Genomic DNA, 7,531 nt, shown 5'->3' on the forward strand with positions numbered 1-7,531 from the left:
AGGAACTATTCGCCAGCACGGACTCACTCGAAGAAACCACGTTCCAAGCGCTACTAGTAGGTGCAAAAGACCAAGACGAAACCTCATGAGGCACATCAGCAACTGCTCAGCACGTGACAGTATGCTCGCTTTTTTGACTAGTGCGGACACAGCTATTCCAAAGTTCTTGAAAGCTGTCTGTGGAATTCCTGCATAAAACACGATATCGTCAGCAGAAAGTCCCTCCACAAACGACTGTCTGTGTAACCCAATCATGGGCAATTTCGCACACCAGTGGTCCTCATAGGTGACATTCTGCCACTGTGTGCACTTGCTGAACTTTTGAACCTAAGAAAAAGGAAGGCAGGACGTCGGAATCAAGGCATCAAGCGGCTAAGCTTAATGTTTTGAGTTCCAGTTCAACCACGCTCCGAACAGCTGAGCCCAACATATTCGCATCTTACAGCACTGCAAATTGGAACATACTTGACAGATGTGCCCTTGTGCACTATTCTGCATAGTCTTTATTGTTTGTGTGGTCGCTTCAATGACATAGAGTAAAATATTTGCTGAAATAGCTATACACATATGGTGTCCTTTAGTATATGTTACTCTTCATCCAGATTCTTAAGGGAATCCATTCAAAGAAATTTCAATGCCATGCTAATGGAAAATAAAATCGAAATAGTTCGTCCGTCTCAAATGTTACAGCAAATTGTTTTGCTAACAGCAGGTATGGTTCTCAAAAACAAGTGTCTGTGTTGAAGAGATTGTGCAGTTTTTTGGTGGATGTGAGCTGTGTGAAATTGTTTTCGAAAGGTTACACATGTCGCAACACACAGCATTGTTTTAAAACGTGTTCGTATGTAACACTCAGGTAATTTCCCTTTTGCCAGACGCGGCCAATAACATTTGTGAAGGCACAGTATTTTCATTGTGATACTGGGTGAATGTGGAATGCATTGTTTCACTCACAATGGTTATGCACGGTAACTTCGGGTCCTTCTGTGTCACTGAACTCGGTAGCAGCCATGGTCTGCGTACCCTGAAATAAGATTTTTGGTCATAAATGCTTAGCCACAATGATAAAATTTCGGTTAGCGTGAGCAAAAGATTCAGTTTGTTTTCTTCACCTCCTTGTCTTCGTGCGTGGTTGGCAATCCTACTTCAACATCGCTGATAGTACTAGTTGCTCGCACAATCTAAAATAAGTAAGAGAACCAATACACTATAGCGCAGCAAAAGACGAAGACACAAGAGACGAGATACGAACACCACGAGCGCTAACTTCCAACAAATTTTATTCTCCTGAAGCATCACATTTATCAACAGTACCTCTTGCTGGGCTAGTTGGTGTGACATTGCGTTAAACCAAAGGAAATACAGCGCTAAGTTTTAGACGAACCACACAGAAAGACGGACGGGACAGGCGCTACTCCAACTAAGTTTATTGAAAGATTCATGTGCACATATATAACCCGAAGACAGTGAACGCTTGCGCATGTCCCTAAAGTAAGAAGGAAAAAAACCATTCAGAAAAAACACCCTAAGGTAAAAACCTTCTCATAATCTCGTATTTTTTAACAATCTGTGTTCACTTTCGCGTAAAGATACAGAAGTCGTGCTGACACACTTACCCCCCCTCTCTTTGATAAAAAAGGCTTCTGCGAGCTCGCGAGCTAATCTGTCTTTACTTCTGGTTAGAATTTTAATCTCTCCAAATCGTGGTTCACAGATTTTTTTATTTTCATTAAGGCAAAGAGCGGCAATGGGCGGGTAGGTTTTGAACGAGTCTGATGCGTTCCCTAAAGACCTGTTATGCTCGCCGGCACGCTCGTTAACGCAGCGTCCGGTCTGACCGACGTACACCTTGCCACACGTAAGGGGGATCTCGTAGACCACTCCCGTGGCACACTCCCGTGGCACTGGCACAAAACAGGACTGCCTCCAGTTTTTAGACCTGAACATTAAGCTGGGGGACAGAAGTGTGTGCTGGAGCTACCTTCCTAGGGCTAAGAAAGGTTTCTTGCCATTCGATTCGGCCCAGTCAAAAACTGTAAAGAGGGCTATTGACGCCCTCTCTATGGAATCTGCACTCCTCAAGTCGTGCTCTCACATGATGAAAGCGAGCTTCCAGGGTGAGGTGAGCAGACTGCGCAAAGCAGGGTTTCCAGACCATGTTTTGACTAGCGTGACCGAGGCATTCCTACAAAACCTCAAGGGCAAGCCAAAGGGGCAACGTCGAAAACAATCCTTTCGTGGAGCCAAGCCAGTGGTGATACCGTATTTACACAAGTATCCCACAATTTAAAACGAGTTGGCAACAAGTACGGAGTCGCCATGGTCTCCTCCGCCCCCTGCAAATTGGCCAAGATGTGCCCCAAGGTTACCAGTAAGGGCTCAAACAACATCTGGGTGTGGAAAGAAACACTCGAAGCCCTACGTAAAATGTGCCACGGGAGTGGTCTACGAGATCCCCCTCACGTGTGGCAAGGTGTACGTCGGTCAGACCAGACGCTGCGTTACCGAGCGTGCCGGCGAGCATAACAGGTCTTTAGGGAACGCATCAGACTCGTTCCAAAACCTACCCGCCCATTGCCGCTCTTGCCTTAATGAAAATAAAAAAATCTGTGAACCACGATTTGGAGAGATTAAAATTCTAACCAGAAGTAAAGACAGATTAGCTCGCGAGCTCGCAGAAGCCTTTTTTATCAAAGAGAGGGGGGGGTAAGTGTGTCAACACGACTTCTGTATCTTTACGCGAAAGTGAACACAGATTGTTAAAAAATACGAGATTATGAGAAGGTTTTTACCTTAGGGTGTTTTTGCTGAATGGTTTTTTTTCTTCTTACTTTAGGGACATGCGCAAGCGTTCACTGTCTTCGGGTTATATATGTGCACATGAATCTTTCAATAAACTTAGTTGGAGTAGCGCCTGTCCCGTCCGTCTTTCTGTGTGGTTCGTCTAAAACTTAGGGCTGTATTTCCTTTGGTTTAACGCAATATCACATTTATACACCAGAAAATAGGAATCGCATGTGCCAACAGTATCAATTCTTTAGAAAAACGAGCTCTGTATCTGAGAGGAGAATAGGTGTGCTTTTACACGCGCATCCTGAACTATTTATCTTTTCGGCTTCAATGATTTCGCGCATTACCCTTTCTCTGCTTTTTCATATTACCAAACTTTTATCAAAGGTTTTTGACTTGCATGCGAGAATGTGATCAACCAGCGATTCGCCTTACTCATTTCTGATGTTGCGAGTGTGTTCCATTAGGCGCTCGTTCAGACATCTCCCCGTCTGGCCGATATAGTGTTTCCCGCATGACAAGAGAATTTTATACACAACACCTTCATCGCACGTGACGTGATTCATTTGTGATTCATCGCACGTGATTCCTGTTTTCTGGCGTATAAATGGGATGCTTCAGGAGAATAATGTTTCTTGGAAGCTAGCGCTCGTGGTGTTCGTCTCTCGTCTCATGTGTCCTCGTTTTTTGCTGCGCTATAGTGTATTGGAACTATGTAACACGAAGCTCAAAAAACCACGCTACTGAACTATAAGAGAACCAGTTCTCGTGTGAAACCACTACCTAATACTATCAAACTGAGCTACGAGTCTTTTTTGGTGCCTCTGCCAAGCTGAGGGGAAAACATAAGTTGGAATGGACTCAACGAAGTATATCTGAACCCAGGAATTTCGTGTGGGAAGCAAGTACAGAACGTTCTAGCTATTACACAAGTGGTCATCCCGGCTGTTAAACTGCTCCACACTCTTGCGCTCTGCACTGCGCATCAGCTTCGTCAGCTTCAACCTATGCACAAGAAGCTTTCGCACGCCCTACTCAATTTCGCTTCTTTAAAACCCTCCCAATTTTTCTATCCCCTGATGCAGCAAACTTGTTATTCTAAAAACACGGAAAGAGGTTCACACATCCATTGCTGAGCTCATTTTATCTATCCTTAAACACGTCTTGACCTGCAGCATACAGACAACAGGACTGCTGTACTTTGTCTGGGTAGCCAGAAATTAAGGAGCGTGATATAAAGACCTTCCAGAAAAATCTTTTCATAGTGCATCGAAGGAGTAAGCAATCTTTCCTTCGCATTCTTGCTTACCATGTCAGCATTAGGTATGATGAATGCAAGCCATACCTCCTCAGGAGATTACATGGCTGGAGGACACAATGTACGATTGCATACTACCACACTGCAGAGATGTCATACACAATGATAACTACAACTGCAGCTATTGTCATTCATTGACAGTTCTGATTGTGGCTCTTATATTCTTTCAAACCGTGTTCATACTGTTGTAAAGTGTTTCGCTAATAAACATATTTTCATTTTTTTGTCACTTGACAATATATTTGTTAAGTCATCATCAATATAATACCCTGCCAAACTACACTCACTGCAGGGTAAAGTGCTATCCCATTTCTATTCAGATAATGGAGTCCTGCACCAGATGCACCAAACTTATTCCTAAAATACCCCCCGACTTTCTACTTCCCCCTGCTTCACATGCCTTGCCCTCTGTTTGCATCCAGAGTCTTACACTTATGATGAAACGTTTCTTTCCATCACCTTATGAGCTCATTTTCGTGTGTTGATATTTAATAGATGACATTAAATCACATTTGATTGAAGCCTACTCTGCTCACATCCCATCTATTAAAGATGCACAGATTCCAAAACTTCAGGTACCTTTTTCGTGCCTTTAAAGAGACGCGCAAGCCAACTAATAATGAAATCCAGGTCAAATAAACTAGTGGACACTATGATTGCGTATTTATAATCAATTTTATACAAGCACGTTTGCTCTAGATCAGCACAGGGCTGGAGTACAATCTGCTTTCAACACAGACACAATATGATGCTTGATTGCAAATTTTGCTAATGGTTTGTCATCTACCACCCACTGCTACTACTCCAGGTAAGCAGCTCTTTTGTCATTGATTTTGTTGGTGGAATAAAACAACATTACATTATTTTAAGCCATAGGTGTGAATACGGAACGAGTGTTGGGAAGGGGGGGTGGGGGTCCCATTTCTTATTTTATTTATCATCTCGGTTAACTGAATAAGCATTAAAAAATGAGAGCGAGTCTGGATAAGTAAAAGCTTTGTCGGGCTTAAAGCCAAGGAAGAATATAAAAAGGTATCGAAAGCTACAGATTAAAAAATAACAGTTTAAAATGATGACAAAAATAATCCCCTAATCTTCTGAGAGGGATGCCAAGTCTGCCCCATAGAGTTACTCTCTCGGACCTGAGCTCTCATTTTTAGATGTTCAGGGATATGGCCATGCAGGTTTTTCGACAATACCGGTCACAGAACGATAATGGTCGCGAAAATAAACTTTTGTGAGACGAATGTCATTTTAAATTACGCATCTATGGCAAAGCTAGTTTTGTATTCTAAGCGCACAATATTTTGCATACGTTGCAATTCCATCAGATGAAAATAAATGTTTTATAAGCATTCCTTATCTTTGCGCTGCATTCTGGCTTAAAGGCCTTGATGCAAAGGGAGAGGGGGGGGGGGGATTGCAGTGAAACTTCGCTCCCCCGAATGCAGAACCCTGGGCACACCTATGTTTGAAGTAGTATAGCCCGTCATCACACGATGCTATAATGCCGAATGTGAAAATATAAATGGTAATTAATAATATGCCACGCAGCACTTGCAATTGAAACTGGAAGGATGTCTCCTCACCATGAAAAAATAAATGAGATAATTCGTTAGCATTCAAAATTAGTTGTCTTTGCCCTTCAAAGTTACGTGTGCCCCTTTCCTTTTTATCATTTGCCCTTCAAAGTTACTTGTATCACATTACATTCAGTTTAGGTGCAACTATTTTCATTAGCCTTTGCTTTCCGTCCCATACATTAGTACCGGTAAGATAGCTGTTACATCATTTCTTCTTGTGCCATTCTTGGCCTGACATTACTTTTCATATGGCCTCCCAACTTTCCTAGTAGTTGCGTTTGTACCATGATTTGGATCTGCAGTAAACGACCGGCCTTAATTAAATGTACTTCCTTCTCTCTTCCAGTGCTTTAGAAGAACGGAGGTTTGGGCTAGTTGGTGATCATCCATGTTTTAGCAGCAGCGCAAAAGGAACAGAGACAAGTGGAAGGAGCCGTCGTTGTGTACCTCCTTCCACTTGTCTCTGTTCCTTTTGCGCTGCTTCCAGTGCTTCACTGGCTGTTATGTACACTCACTACATGCCAAAACTTTTGAAAAATATAAGTTTTTGCCTGTTTATACAAATCATTTCGGTTTGCACTAGGCCTTCAACAAAGCTTTGTGATTCATCTCCTGCATTATTTAGCAAGGTGTAGCCAGCAGCATCGCAGATTACTAAAGCATTCTCCACTAACTTATACTCTTTACCCAGATAATAATAATACTTTCTAAACGTGAAAAGCACGGGAGAGATATTATACACCTCCCTACATAATGCCCACACATTTTGGAATTGTTATTTTCGTTGTAGAGGCCTATGTTTACTACCCTTGCAGCGACTATGGATGCTTTCCAGTACACTTACACGTGCTTCTTTTGAAACCTTTCCTCTAATGCTTTTCATGTCTACAAGTGTTTCGAAAAATGCGTTCTTTGAAATCAATTCCAAAGGTTTCCTACAACATAATCAAATAAGAAATAAGCTTATAATTTCATTTACTGCATCAGCATGTGCCTCTCTATAGCTGGTTTCAAAGGCAGCAGGTTCTGCTGTCTGTGCTGTCTGAAACAAAACGTTAATTCAATTGATTTTGTACATGAAACAAACTGTCACTTAATCCTGCACCAATGCAACGCATTGTAAGTGAACCCAGTTCAAAGCGACAACTGGCTTACTGGGTCTGCTCGAGCTCAAGAATTGTCACTGCATCTTCAATAATGTCACCATCCTGTGACACCTGCAAAAGAGGGCGGATGTTCGAAAGCACTGCACAAATATTCTTTTTGAGAGTACGGGACAATTTGTGATGAAAACAATTAACGTACTGTGCCTGTGTGCGGCAGCTCGTGCATCGCCATGTCAGCTTCCAAACTGCAATCGTCATCTGATGTCTGCTGTAGAGGAAAAAGTACATAAAAAGTACATAAATTCGATATCTTTGTGCGCTAATAAGCACACTCCAAAGGGGTACAAAATATGCAGCACTGACAAATAAGGAGTGGTTCCCGCTTTGAATTAAATCTCGCAGTGTAGCTTTGATTCACAGTACAAAAGTGAATTTATCTTTTTTTTTCATATGTGATACGATTGTAGCTGACCAATATAAAGATGGCAGTGCAAATACAAAAGCAACATTAGCAACTATTTTATCTGCAGCGTCTAAAAAAATATATTACTTTGAACAGAAGTCAATGCTATTATTTCAACTACGTGCTAATGCTGCGTAATGTCCAAACTTTGCCTTGCCTTGCCTCGGGAAGTTCCCGGTGCCGGCAGGGGTGCTGTTTTTATAGCTTACATTTCGCGTTCTTAGGCACAGAAGTCAAACATGGACAATAAATCATTGCAATGGCTCCAGTA

The 7,531-nt window shown here is 42.2% G+C and overlaps 1 long non-coding RNA gene across 1 annotated transcript; it reads right to left on the reverse strand.

The window, feature by feature from the left end:
• Window positions 1–578: 578 nt before the first annotated feature.
• LOC146186930 (uncharacterized) lies at window positions 579–7,157 on the reverse strand. The gene is made up of 3 exons (XR_014707883.1): window positions 6,997–7,157; window positions 6,847–6,908; window positions 579–1,024 (listed from the first exon to the last, which is right to left on the reverse strand). It is a non-coding gene; the product is annotated as an uncharacterized LOC146186930 (long non-coding RNA).
• Window positions 7,158–7,531: the final 374 nt, after the last annotated feature.

This window comes from Amblyomma maculatum, chromosome 6 (genome assembly GCF_055883805.1).
Source record: "Amblyomma maculatum isolate TAMU_Amacu chromosome 6, ASM5588380v1, whole genome shotgun sequence".
Lineage (NCBI taxonomy): Eukaryota > Metazoa > Arthropoda > Arachnida > Ixodida > Ixodidae > Amblyomma > Amblyomma maculatum.